At 39.0% G+C, this 14,284-nt stretch overlaps 1 long non-coding RNA gene across 1 annotated transcript; it reads left to right on the top strand.

Moving 5' to 3' along the window:
* Positions 1-199: 199 nt before the first annotated feature.
* On the top strand, positions 200-13,935 carry LOC138621315 (uncharacterized). The gene is made up of 4 exons (XR_011310931.1): positions 200-309; positions 2,475-2,689; positions 4,833-4,867; positions 7,439-13,935. It is a non-coding gene; the product is annotated as an uncharacterized lncRNA (long non-coding RNA).
* Positions 13,936-14,284: the final 349 nt, after the last annotated feature.

The following is a 14,284-nucleotide window of genomic DNA, read 5'->3' as shown; positions in this document are numbered from 1 at the left end:
TTGAGAAATTAGAACAATAATATCCCACCTCATACGAAACACCCTCAGACCGCAACACGGTGTTCTCCCCCCTAGAAGCCGTTCTGCTCTGTGATTGGCCCGTATGGAGGAGGCGTTGGAATAAACAAGCATTTCAAGCGTTTTCATTGGTCACCATGAAGCCACTCAAACTGTTGCCTGGTGATGTGCTCGCAGCTTGTCAACCGCACGATCCAGTTACTGTAGCTGCCTGCTGCAATGAAAATATCGCCGTTGGTGGGTGGATATATGGGCCCGGGTCCATCGTTTTCCCCCCTAAACACTGACTGAGTGAGTAGTTTATTTTATCGTTACTTACATAAGATTTGTAAGCTACAACTATGATGTGAATGTCCTCAGTAAAATCTCGTAAACAGGCAAAAGGTTGAGGTTTGTTTTGAGCTCATTTGCGGTTTTGTATGTTTTGGGAATGAGGCAGAACAGCAAGGAAAAACAAAAGGCTAAAAAAATAAATAAATAACGGAACCAAGCAGAGTCCAGGCTACGGAGCTCCTAACGCGAGTCAATTGGGACGAAGTTGGGTTCGTAGGAGCCATATGTTCGACTTGTTGGATTTATTGCAGCTCTGCATTGAAAATGTGGGAGCTACCTTCAGTCTGTGGGCAGTCGGAGCTAACACACACACACACACACACACACACACACACACACACACACACACACACACACACACACACACACACACACACACACACACACACACACACACACACACATATACATTTGAACGCACAGTCGAGTTCCTGTTAAAAACAATTATTTAACAGTAAGCAACAGGATACGTGCATGTCAAGTTTGTTTTCTATACAACATTTCACCATAAATAAAAAACCTTTTTTTGCATTCTAATTTTATGTTTTTCTGTGATGTTGTTTACTGGATCACCTCTTTTTTTTTTTTTGTGTGTGCAAAATTCTCACCACTTTGTGTAATTTTGACCATCACAGACCCGAGTCAGTGTAGATGCAGTGCATTGATCATATGCAGAGGCTTAAAGGTCCTGTATTGTGAATTCCACACACTCAGGCCATTACCACGCATGAGTCATTCTGTTGATAGAGACAAAATATATGATCCACAGCGGTGCCCAGTGCATTCCTGATCATATTAGTCTTCTAGGAGTGGGCCTGGTGAGTAGTTGGCTAAAATCTGCCCTGGAAAACAATAGGGGCTGCCTGCATGCCCTCCCATGTGGCCTATGAACTGAAGAGATGAAAGAAAGAACATGAACACACTCGTGATTAAAACACGATAAGTGACATTTTCTCTGAGGTGAGGAGTGTTTGAGTTGAGTCTTGTATCGTCCTCCTTAAGTTTGCCTACAGTTTAGCTGTACTGTGGGTTTGCTGTTGACTGAGATAAGGGAGTAACAGACCACACAGCGATATTGGGTGTTCTGGGAGACGGAGTTTATTTTCGTGCCGAGGTTTTTGCATTGTGATGAGCAGCTCATGTGCCCACAGAACTGTAGGAGACTGGGAGTGTGAGTAGGCTACGCAAGTCCTTGAGCTTTCCAGCAAAGGAGGGGATGAAATGGAGAAAGTGGTATCTGGAGTCTCATCTGATTCAATAAGCGTAACGAGTGTGTGGATAGCAGAGGAGATGCTTTGATCACATTAAGAACGTGTGTGGTGCTGCCTCAGTCTGCTAAAAAGGTAGGAATCCTGCAAGGAGCGTTATCTTTTTTTCCATTATTTTTTACAAGCTATACTACAATATTGCATGTTCAAGGCATGAAATATGACACCTTTTTTATTTACTTAATTTATGTTAAAGGGACACTCCACTCATTTCACACGTTAAGATCTATTTACTCAGTATGTGGAGTGCTACACAGCCTGTTAAAACAGTTATACAATGTCTTCTGTAGCTCGAGAAAAGCTTTGTCATGTCTGGGAAAATAACCCTGATGATATGATCGAGGTTATCTTGACTAGTGCTTAAGACTTCAATTATTTGGCAGAAAGCCTGAGATATAATTTGGAGGCATGGAGTTTGAAAAAAAGAGAGTATTTGACAGGCAGAGGAGGTCTAATGAAAGATGGTATTAAATTGCCTTCTGGGAAGTGGAGGATCCAGCGTTTTCTGAGCGTGATAGGGACTAAAAGTCAGGATATTTCAGCCTCTGCTGCACCGATTTTGATCTTTTTTTTTTAGTCTACCTCTCATAACTCGCCCAGCTTAATGGAAGTAGCGAGTACTAGATTGCTGGAGTTGCCCTTTAACTCAAGGTGTCCCTGTTTTGTGTCACTAAAGTACCCTTTCTTGAGCTTTCACCGTATTTTTTTGAAAAGGTAAAAACAGGTTGAGAAATTGTGAATCCATTTTCTCCACAATTTGTTTTATTTTTGTGGTATTTGTGGCCTCATAAACTACTTGCTTTAAAAGGTAAGAGAGGAGTCTCTATTTTAATTTGGTTTAACGTTTTTGTGCAGGTGAAGACGAGACACTGAAGAAGGCATGCGGTGGATATTATGGGTGACAGCAGGCCTCTCGGGAGCCGACAGCTGGCCGCCTCACCCGCCCTGTAGCCGGGGCCCCTGTGCCTGAGCTCCACGCGCCTCACACAGCATACCTTTTGACTTCATGAAGATCCCTGACATTGGTGATGTAATGAATAAATTTGAAGTCCTTGGGATTGTGGGTGAAGGTAAGAGCGCTCAGTTACTTATAATGTGACAGTGTGAAATGCTCTGCGACAGCAACCGCTAGTCCATTATAACCTTCGGCCACAGCCGTTCATGTACACTCTCAAATTTGTGGTAGGGCTCTTTCACTGAGTAATCATTGGATTGTTTTTATCCAATTTGACTGTGGAACGAGGCCATTAAAAGCCTGATCTGTTCAACTTCATAAGGTCAAGGGCAGTTTTTTTTTTTTTTTTTTTAAATGTTTATTCATCAGAATTAATTTTTATGTTAAAATCTGAAGCGAGATTCTGTGACCTGAATTCATACTTTTGTTTTGCCATTGTAGAAATTAAGTGTTGGTTTCAGGGATTCAGTTTTATTGTACTAAATATCAGTGGGTCGGGGGGGATTTGATCGTTAATTTCCCCTGCAATGCTTCTCCTGGCTTTTCTTTTGCCCTGAGCTACTTGGTTGATATGAAGTGGCAGCAGCCCCGAGGTGAGGCCACCCACTTGTCCCAGTTTTTACACCATACTCCCACAACCTAGAAATTTCATAATGTGCGTATAATGTGTCGCTAGAAGACACAGGCAAACTTTGAGCTGGATTTTAAAAGCTGAGTGCCTGTCCAACGATGTCTGGGAAGAAAGTCTGCACTTTTAGTGCCACATTAAAATGTAAAGTCGTTGAAGTTTTTCAGTCTTGCTCCACTCATGCCGCTGTGCACTCCGCTTGATCGGCCATCATAGATTTTTCCTCAGTGATCTTAGGTCAGTCAATTTTGTTAATGATTTAGGACTAAGTGCTCTATGTAGGTTCATCCCAGCAATTAAAAATACACTGAATCTTATGTAATTATCTCCAGCTCCTCATCTGCAGGGGGTCAAGATGGTGGAACTCATTCTGATGGTTTTGCGTCTTTTAACACGTAATATGTTTTAGTTTCATGTCATGTTATCATTTTGTGGTCGTGGATTTGTCTGTAGCAACACTTTTTACATTTTAGTCCTCGTGGGAAGCACTAATATCCAAAATGTCCCCCAGTGAGAAGCTATTATATACATATATTTATATATTCATTTTTTGTGTACATTTTATATTTTTATATATATATATATATACATATATATATTATTGTTTTATTTTTATAATACAGGAATTTAATTCACATAATCCTATTAATGCTACACGTTTGCTTATTTTTGTCCTTAACGTTTCATTTTCTGTTAAGTTAGCAGATGAATTAAATATTTGTTTACCGTAGCAAATGATGAAACATGAAACATTTTCAAAATGATCCATGCAAACTGCTTCATCAGCAAGAGAGTAGTATCATAAAAATATGTATCGAAATATTCAATGTAATGAACTACTAAGTGTTTTCAAGATGAATGAAAACTATAATGTAGAAAATCCATAAACACGTGTTATTTATGAAAACCCTGGCAGTAATGTAAAGTATATGCAATTTGTAGTTTGTGAGTTAAACTGCACAGATCCAGTTTTTAGGTTTTTAAAGTTTCTAAACCTGTGCTGGTAAATACATGCAAGTTGTCTCTTGAAGAGAGCAGATAACTTCTTGTCACACTGATGTGCCTGCGAAGAAGCAGTTCATCATACGCCCGCTCCGTCCAAGAATTCCTCTTGAACCCTCGGGGGATATGTGTGTGACTGCCAGGGTCGATAACATCAGAACTACAGTAGCTTGCCAACACTTGTGTCCTACTTTCTGAACCACCTGTCCTTTTAGAGAGGGAGGATGTTTTTCTTTAATTCATGTGAACATACTGTATGAGAAGCCCTGAAGAGGTGATCTAAAATGCTTTACACTTTGTACTAAGGCAATGAAATGAAATGGACTCAATGATTTTTAAACTTGTTAGCACATGTTAGCATTGCTGGCCAGCTCACTTTATGGTATGAGAAATTATATAAATTGGGATAGTGTTTATTCATTTATGGCTATAAATCATGTCGGCATGTTAACTACAGATCAACATTTTGAAACTGAATTGGTGGTGTTCTTTTCATTATTTAATGAGAGTTTGCTTCCGAGTCAAGTAATCCTACATGAAAGGAAAAAGTAGTTTGGAATACATGAATAAATATTCATGAAAAAAAAGCAGCGGTTTCAGTTAATGACGCAGTTCGTTTCTATTTCAGGTGCCTATGGTGTTGTTCTAAAGTGCCGACACAAGGTAAGGTCAAATCCACATCTTGTTTTATTCTTTATCTCATGCAAAATGTCTCCATGTGGAAACACTGTTATAACAAAGGGACAACAAATGTGAAAGTGGTTCTCAAATCGTGGATTGCAACCCAAAAGTGTGTCACAGAGCCATTTTGAGTGGCTCATAGATGTGTGCATTAGTTTAAAAGCTAAGGCCAAGGATATATTTGCTTTAAATCACGCGCTCGCATGCGCATGATGGACTCGCGTATCCTGCGTCTGTTTGGGGTGTTGGTTGTGCACAATTATGCAGGATGTGATATACACGTGAGCAGAAAGGGCGGTGTAGGGGCATATGGACATGTGACAGTGTCAGGGACCTGCAAAACTAAATGGAAACAAGTCCGAGGTGTTTACGTTGAAAATACTGTAAATATGGAAATAGGGAGTAGGGATGGTGCCTGTGGTTTTTGTTCCCCTGTGATCTCAGAATCACAATGTAGTGACTTCCTCGGTTGTCATTATGTCTATTGTTTACATCAGGCAAATCCGGATGTTCTAATTATATATTTTTTTTTTTCTCTGTTGTGCTCGCTAGTGAATTCCTCCAGTAACACACAGAGTACAGCAGCAAGTATGTGAGCAATAACGTTCACAACATAAGTGGTTGTAAACGGAAACGCATGGTTCAAAGCAAATATATGTCCATCCTACGGGTAAATGGTGAGAAGTCAAACTTTTATTTCAAAGAGTACAGAAGTTCTGCTTCTGTGCTTTTATTTTGAAAGATATACGTTTCCCATGACGTTGCGTGCGTGCAGGAGCTGCTTGCTGTCAGCGTTGTCACGACAGTAAAGTTGTCACATCAATAGTTAGCTCTAATTCAAGCATTTGTGAACAGGTTTAGGATGAGATATATCTTTCTTTTTTTATTTAATTTAAAATGAGTGACGACTTTTTATTTCATATTTCAGACCGTTCAATTTAGATTACTCAAACATGACGAGCATCAAAAGAATAATTTCATGTGGTTCTAAATACGTCACCCTTTTTATTTCACTGGGTTTTTAGCCCTATTTGCGATTCTGTTGCACTTTTTTTTGTTTATCACATGACGGTATTGTGTGTTGCTGCTCTGTTTGTTACCAAAAAAAACTGCAAAAATTTGGTCCGCAAATTATCGACCAAGTAAAAATGTGGGTCCTGAGGCTGGACCAGTTGAGACCTACTGTTTTAAAGGATTAACTATGTTGTAATTGTATATTTTATGACAAATCTCATGAAAAGACCAAACTAACAGTAAAGTGATGGCTATAGCCAAAACCTAAGAAAGCTCTTTCCTTTGTGATGTAGAGCTCTGTTGCTGTCGAAACACTCGTAAAAACACACAAATGAGCTACACCGTTACACTTGGTGATGTTTGTTTCTTACAGTGAACAGTGGGTCTGTAGTATACCTTGAGTCAGTCTCACATACACCCCCCCGAAGCTGTAAATACTCACTAGAGCACCAATGTGGATTAATCCACGAGAATACTCAGCCAACAACTGCACAATTTACCTCCGTATGTTTGCTAAAACAGAGCCCAGCTGTTTTCATTCCTGAAAATTAAAAATAGTCATGACCTGTTTTTTGAAGCATGACATCAGTAGGGAGCAGTAGTAGTCTTTGTACCGAGGGCCACAGACATGCTGCTGCGGATGTCAGGAAGTAGAAGAGAAACACGTTGTTGAGTTTAGAATTTTTGTGGGATTTATTGACAATAACAAACCCTAACCTGCTAACCTCATCCTTTGTGCATGATGGTCAGACGGTCCACTAGTGACCTGTCCCCGCCTTTACCCTGGTTAGGATGAAGCAGGTATAGATAATGGATGTATGGTTGGTTGTAGGCTCCTGTTTGTTTGTATAGTAAAGTGATCAAAGGCTAGTTGACACCATGTTTTTGCTTGTTGGAGGTTAAGAGACACCGGCAGAGGACCAGAGAACTTCAGATCTTGGTATTTTAAAGGGGATTTGTCTGAAGCAAAGACTGTTTGTGCACCTTGTCACTCCATGTACTTTACCACGGTACTCCTTTTGCCTGTGAATTTCTGAGATGTTGCTACAAAGTGCTGGATAACTGGTTTTCGTCTCTGCTCAGATCCATTAATGAGACAGATTTGCTTTGAATGGTAACAAATTGATCAACTTAAATTCCTCTACTGCTTTATTGCGTTCATTCAAGCGGCTCTGATGGGTCTGAATGCAGTTATTTTTTTCAGTGTTAGAATAAGGAAAATGCAAACAAACAAACAAAAAGAAAAAAGAAAAGGACTATGAAAAGCAGGCGACCCACACTGCAGTAATAACCCTGCCATCTCAATCCATGTAAGGAAGAGGCTGTGCCAGGAATTGACAGGAATCCAGTATGAATAAGAGAGACTAACTACCTCCTACTTACAGAGATCTGCCGGAAAGAGACAAAACACTTTCTCAGCCTTCCTAATCAAAATCTTTGATGTTTTTTTGTTTTTTTGCGTTCAGCAATTGCAGTGCATCGGCCTTCATTACAATGTTTATTACAGCCACGATCTTCCTCTGTGTTTCCATTACACAGGTTTCTAATGCCAGCGAGCTCAAGACATGTAAAAGACAACAACAGTGAGACTTGATGTTGAGCAAGCACTCTGAAGTGAGGACAAAAAGAAGATAGTCCTGTTGTAAACCAGATCACAGCCTGCAATTACTGGGCTTTATTATTCAAACTGATTGATCACCGGCCGAGACAGCTGCAAATGCCAGTGTCTCCATTTTATAGCGCAGAACTCCCACAATAGACCTCAGTTAGGTCCACACAACAGTCTGTGCCCGCTCTCTGTAATGTTCTCTTTATTGTGTTTATTTGTATAAAAACACATCATCATCAATGTGATTGCAATAGTCAATATGTTTTAGGAAATTTGGTTTTTTTAAAAATTTTGACTAACACTGTTTTACTGCTGAAAAGTTAACCTGAACTGTTTATAGGCTGATATTGACGTCCAATTTTACTTCATCACAGAAATATCAGTGTGGCATATATAATGGCTGATAAATGACATGAAATTCTATTAGAAATGTTTACGATACAGTGTATTTGTGATAATTTAGAGAAAGCACAATTATTACATAATTTGTCCAAAAGTGCATATCTTAGTAACAGTTCTTTGAAGTCTATAAAGCCTGGTATCACAAATTTGCCTCTGGGGGGCTTTAATTTGCCTTAAAGGGCTTCATTATCACAGTGCCATCAGCAGGATTTCATTTCAATGTGCACACATCATTTGCTCGCCTACTATCACTTTCACAACTTATCTCTTCACAAGTGTAATGAGAGCCTGGGTTATGTACAGACTAAATTCTGTTGCATTACATTTGCTTTTTACATTTGATGGTCACTGTAATATAAGGGTATATATTTCACCTTCCCACCTTGTACGCTTAGGGTTTTGAGTCACAGCTTATTTCATGCATACTACCTGAATTTGTTTTGATTGAAATGTTCCAAAACTGCATTTTTTTTAATTTTTTTTTATAAAAAGTTAATATATATTTTTAACCCATTATCAACATCTATTAAATTGGTTGCTTTATTCTTAAAATAAAGGAAGAGGGCATGCTAGGAAATGGGAGCTCAAGAAAAATATATGCACCGAAGCCAATCAGCCCAAAAATAAGACAGGATCTGTTGTCACAATTAGAATTTTAAGAATTTGGTAAAAACCGGTTTGGTTTTTTTTACATTTTTTTTTTATAAATAACAATGAAATATACCCACAGCATGTACAGGCTTATGGGTGCCGACACCAGTGTCATCTGACATATGATAAATACAAATATCAACCGTGGCAATGGCCTTAAATATTTGTGTAGGACTCTGATTAAACTACAATTGATCTGAACACTACATCATTTTTAGCATGTTTTTGCAATTCCTTTGGCTCAATGGAAAAAACCAAACCAGGTAAGCCCCCAAAAATATCTGTCTTTGCGGCCTAATATCTAATTAATGATGTAATTATTTTCAGACGGACCACCAGAACTCTGATCAGAAGGAGTGAATTTAGCGAATGACCCCATAATGACTAGTGGAAAAAATTTATTGACTTTGTATTTCATGATAGAAGTTGATGTTCCCTGAGAGGCAGTCTACCAAAGGTTTTTTGGAGCCATCAGTGTTATTGCACTTTTAAGCACTTTTGCCTCACTTTTCACACCCGCAGGCTACGTCCATTTTCGTATACAGTCTATGTCAATAATCATCATTCGGCAGAGCAGATTTGCAAGGTAACAGTACTAATGTTATTTTCAGCTTGTAACATAACCCCGTCCCCATTCCTGATGTCAGAAGACCATTACCACTCTAATAACTCTCAGGTATGATGGAATATGTATTCATCATTCCTCACTCATGTGCTGATTGGTGGTTTACTGCCTGCAGTAGGGTAAAAGTGCTGTAGTTAACTTAAGAGATCAGTCAATAGCTGCACTTCCATTAGTTGACATGTATTATAATGCTAATGAGGAAAGTCTTTTTAATTGGATCATTACTTTTTCTTATTATTTCTCTGGCACATAACAAAGAAATAAATAATTCCCTAAGTCTGACATTTTACCTCACATTCTCTGGGCCTTGTGTGTGTTGAAAATTCAATAATTTATTCAGCTTGGATAAAATATCTGTTGGTGACTTTATAGCTTGACGTGTGAAAGCACAGGAGGATGAATTCTCTGGCCTCAGATCAATATGGACCAGTGCCATCTGGAAAATATTGTATTGTTAGCGTGAATGAACCGACGTGTTTTTTTTCAAGGGCTAACTCACAGATCTATGCTGCATAATTACGTGTGCATACACACAGACGCTGGCACACAGTCAAGCACAGGCTTCACGCACATTAACACACATGTGCTAACACTTGCACAGCAGAATAACACATGGCTCACTGAGGGGTTGATGATGCTGTGACCGTGGGCAGGGAAGTGCGCTGGCCGGAGAAAATGGCTCCATTGAAATGAAACTGCAGCTGCTCGTTCCTACAGAACGTACTTATTTCACCAGTGGCACGACCCTCAAATTAGGTTTATACAATACATGTATTTAACAGGAATAATTAAATCCAACAAAGCTCTGGAGCCATATATAGAAAGGACAGAAATAGACAAGTGTGCATTTGCCAGTTTCCACACAATAATCTGAATCTATTTTTTATTTATTTTTTTTTTTTAAATGGTGGATTACAGTGTGTGTGCACCCCACATCTGCTTGTGGCGTAGGGACGTGACACAGAGAGAAGGATGATGCTTTTGTTGACATTATTTGAAGATTTCAGGTGTAATCTTTTTTTTGTCGGTGTAGTACATTATGGTCTAAGTAGATGAGTGTATGGGGATGACTAATGTATAATTGTTTTGTACAAACCCAGCTATTATACCATCAAGAGCTATTCACTTTATATAGTGATACCCAAATAATACCACACAAATGGGATAAGAGATTACAAATCCTATTGCTGGTGAATACATCAGTGTGTGATGGCTGCATATTTGCTGCTGTGGTATTGTTATAGGATTGGATGAGAATGAGTGTGTACCTCCTGGCCACGATAATCACCACATTTTATGAGTGAGTTATATTCAAAAAGAGGCTGTTGGCATTTTATGCAAAAATACTATCGATAATCGCTTGGAACTATTCAACTATTATTTGACTATTAACACCTCTTCCCACCACCACGTACACACACACACACACACACACACACACACACACACACACACACACACACACACACACACACACACACACACACACACACACACACACACACACACACACACATAAAGAGAAAGAGAGAATTATTTGAATATTTGAAAATCCCTAGTTCACATCTATTCACGGAAAATTGTTGGTCTACTATATGCTTGTTTTCACATTAAAATAGTAATTTGCCAAAACTAGCCCGGTTCTGCCAGCCTTTTTAGAGCTTCAGTCTTCAATATGACTTATAGTGTGATTATAATGTGTCATTTACCAACACTCTGCTCACGTGTTTCACAGCTTTTAGCGCACAACGTATGTCACATAACAATTAATGCTGATTGGTTAAAGACTGCTTCAATAGTTTCTAAATTAACCCGAGGTCTATGCCAATTAGGATGCACTGAGTAGATAAAATCCCCAATGGAGTGTGGTCAGACTTATGTATTCACGCATTGAATTAAAGTCTGGGAATACCAGGCCATGCCTCAACACCATTATGCACGATTTGATAAAAACGTGTGACATCTTTTTGTGACTAATTTGATTGTTCAGTCATACCAGCTCACTTAAGGCAGAATGAATATAAAAATAGAGCTTTTACCTGCTTCAATTATCAGCCCCACATCAGTACCTCATGCCTTGTAGGGACACAGTTGTCAATCTTGTGCTACATTGCCAAATTTTGTGACAGTTTTTTGATAAAGAGAGTACCCACTCTAAAACTGCAACATGCTGTTATGTCAAAAGGATTGGACACGCAGGAACACAGAGAAGCCTTTGTCTTGTAGTTCTGGCTCATCTTTTATTCATTTCTTTTCCAAATAGATAACCAAAAGAACATGTTTGGTTCAACAATTCTTTTTGGCCCACTCTCTTATTAGGAGTGCATTGTTTTATTGTGGTGTGATGTCAGCAAATCAAGGGGCTACCAGATTTAAGCACTTTCAAGGATACCGCAGCTATATATCCACCTTTTGCCAAGTGAGCTACAAGGATGCTCTAGGACTTTTTCTCTTGCCAGTTAATGCTTGACAAAACCGGATGAAATATGCTAATTTATGTAAGCTAATTAAGAGGCTTAATCATACTTGTGTAGCCTGGGAGATGTCAGTGTGCAGCTTTAAAAAAAAATAAATAAATAAATAACAAGTTCAAGCTAAAAGAGATTTCATTAAAAAATGCAAAATTTTCAGACTATATAGCTTTTCTAAAATGTCCTGGACATCCTAGAGAGAGAATTAACTTTAAATATAAGCTTAAATAGTGAGGAAATGGTGGTATTCCTAATTTCTAAAGGTTGTTTGAAAACAACAAGTTTGTATGACGTGTTGTCCGGCAATGACAGAAGGCAAATGCAATTTTAGCTGTCCAGAATAGAATGACCTTTCTCAAAGGCACAGGGGAAAGCGGGCAAGAAACAGGAATCATTCATCTGGGGATAACAGCCCTGAGATTCCACGAAAAAGGGACCGAAATAGTTGAAACAAATGGAAACAATTAAATGCCTTGGAAAGTAACAGAAATGGTCTGATAGACATTGTGGGGGAGGCGCTTTCCCCTGTGCCTTTGAGGTTTCCAAAGGTGTTCGACGACTATCGCAATAAGCTGTCCTGTTGAATTATACCGGTGGCCTGGCTCCACCCACTCACTGCTCAAAGTTTCAGTCTATGCTGTAATTATAGTCTGGAAACCCTGTTGTTATGAAGGTTCACTCAGCTACTCGGAAGAAAGCACCAATCAGTGACCAGTAAGGACGGCTAAGTGGGATGATGTTGTTGTCAAGTGTTGTTTTGAAAGAGCTTGATAAAGTGATAGAAACAGTTGCAACGCCAGCAAATATTGAGGAATTGATGCCAGAGCAAGAACAATGCAAAAATGGTCATATGCCATTGCACTCTGCTCACATTGATGAGGCGTCGCTGTTGTTTGTTGGTGAGTTTCGGTGCACCACATACCCATATGATGGTTGATGCTGATTGATTGAAGGCTGGTCCAACAGCAGCATCGTGATGGACGTAGACTGAAAAAGACTGCTAACAATTCCCCAATGGAGCGTGGCCGGACCCAGAATTCACTCATTAAATTTAGGTCTGCTAATACCAGGCTAGTATACCCGTGTCTAAAGTTATAGATTTGTCAATGTCTGCTCTTGGTAGTTAGTAGGTAGTACATTTAATCTGATTATTCTGAAGCCAACTTGTAAATTGTAAAAATGAGACTAAATTGTAAAATGATTGCACATTTCCTCATGTACTCTAATTTAGTATTAATCCCTATTTAAAATCATGTCACATTATAAATTCTAACTTCAATTCCTTGTCTCTACAGCAGCTCTGAATAACAGAATTTCAGTCTTGTTGACTGAGTTTTGCTTCCTTGTTTTATATTTTATGTGTACTGTTGTTTAAATGGTTTAATACCAAATATGCTGTCGCACCTGTTTTAAAGGAACTCGTGCTCATATCATCGCTCTTAGTACTTGTGTGTTTTCTTCTAATTCTAAATCAGTCATTTTTCAAAGTGAACCTTTGACTTGTGTATATTTGGTTTTGTTTTGTTTGTAATTCACAGTGTTGGCGAAACTGGGAATATCAGTACTGGGAGTGGAAACCTGCCTATTTCCTTGTTTCAGTTTGACCCCGAGTTCATTGACACATGTTATAAAGGCATGTTTGCTCAGTGCAGATTACAGAGCAAGCTCCCATGCATATGGCTCTCAGTTGACCCAGCAAAAACAGTTTTTTTTCCTATTTAACCAAAAGCCTTGATGCCATCAGACTAGTTGTGTACATGTTCTGTATACAATATTCTGCTGTAGATATACTGTATGATTCATAAAAAAGGAAGTTTTAAGCACAAGAGATTTCTTTCTTTGAACATGTGACACACTTTCTCTTTGTCATTAGCTTCATTACTTGTGTTTTAAGATCTCCCACCCAACTCTGGGACTGTTGACTCACAAGTGAAACCCTTTGTGGAACCGTAAGTCTGAGGTAATTCAAATACCAAGGCTTCTCTTCAGCCGCTAATCTAAATCCTGGATAAGTCTTGAACACTACCACTTGTGGTTCTGTAGCATGTGGCAGTATGTGAACTGGGGAAGTGAGACTGTAAATATAACTTTTGTGAGTGTTTGCTTAAGCCTGGAACACCTCTTAGGAATGTGCACCACATGCAGCGGCACCCTGAATGTCCGTGTCGTCCCGTGAACTGGTTCCCTAAGCCGCTCCATCACCGCCACGGGGCTTTGCCTCCGAAATAAATATTCAGTGTGGAAGATTTGAAGCACTATATTATCAGTTTCACATTTTCATTAATTGTAGGAGATTCATAGAATTTAGCTTCTTTATGAGAAGCCATGGCCCAAGCTCTGGAGGTGTTTGCTGGTTACATTAAGATTGGATTTCATCCAGAGTCATTCAGACGAGTAGAAAGTAAATGCAGTCCTTAAAGTATGTTTGCATTACTGAGAAAGTATCAGATAGCAAAGAAATTAAAAAAAAACATCACAGCAGACTGATATGTCGAATATCAATAAACCTCAGAGGAAAAGAAATCTCTCCTCAGGTTTTCAATAAAATCTGTATACCTGAGTAGTGTGCAGTGATTGAAAGATGGAGATGTCTTAAGGAGATGGCAGACTATTTTACTGTTAACATG

The sequence above is a fragment of the Brachyistius frenatus genome, unplaced genomic scaffold, assembly GCF_029030835.1.
Source record: "Brachyistius frenatus isolate BFR_SWC_R1_liver_20210118 unplaced genomic scaffold, ASM2903083v1 Contig_29, whole genome shotgun sequence".
Classification (NCBI taxonomy): Eukaryota; Metazoa; Chordata; class Actinopteri; family Embiotocidae; genus Brachyistius; species Brachyistius frenatus.
Note: the sequence above shows the minus strand (reverse complement) of the source record. Positions and strands in the feature narration are given on the sequence as shown.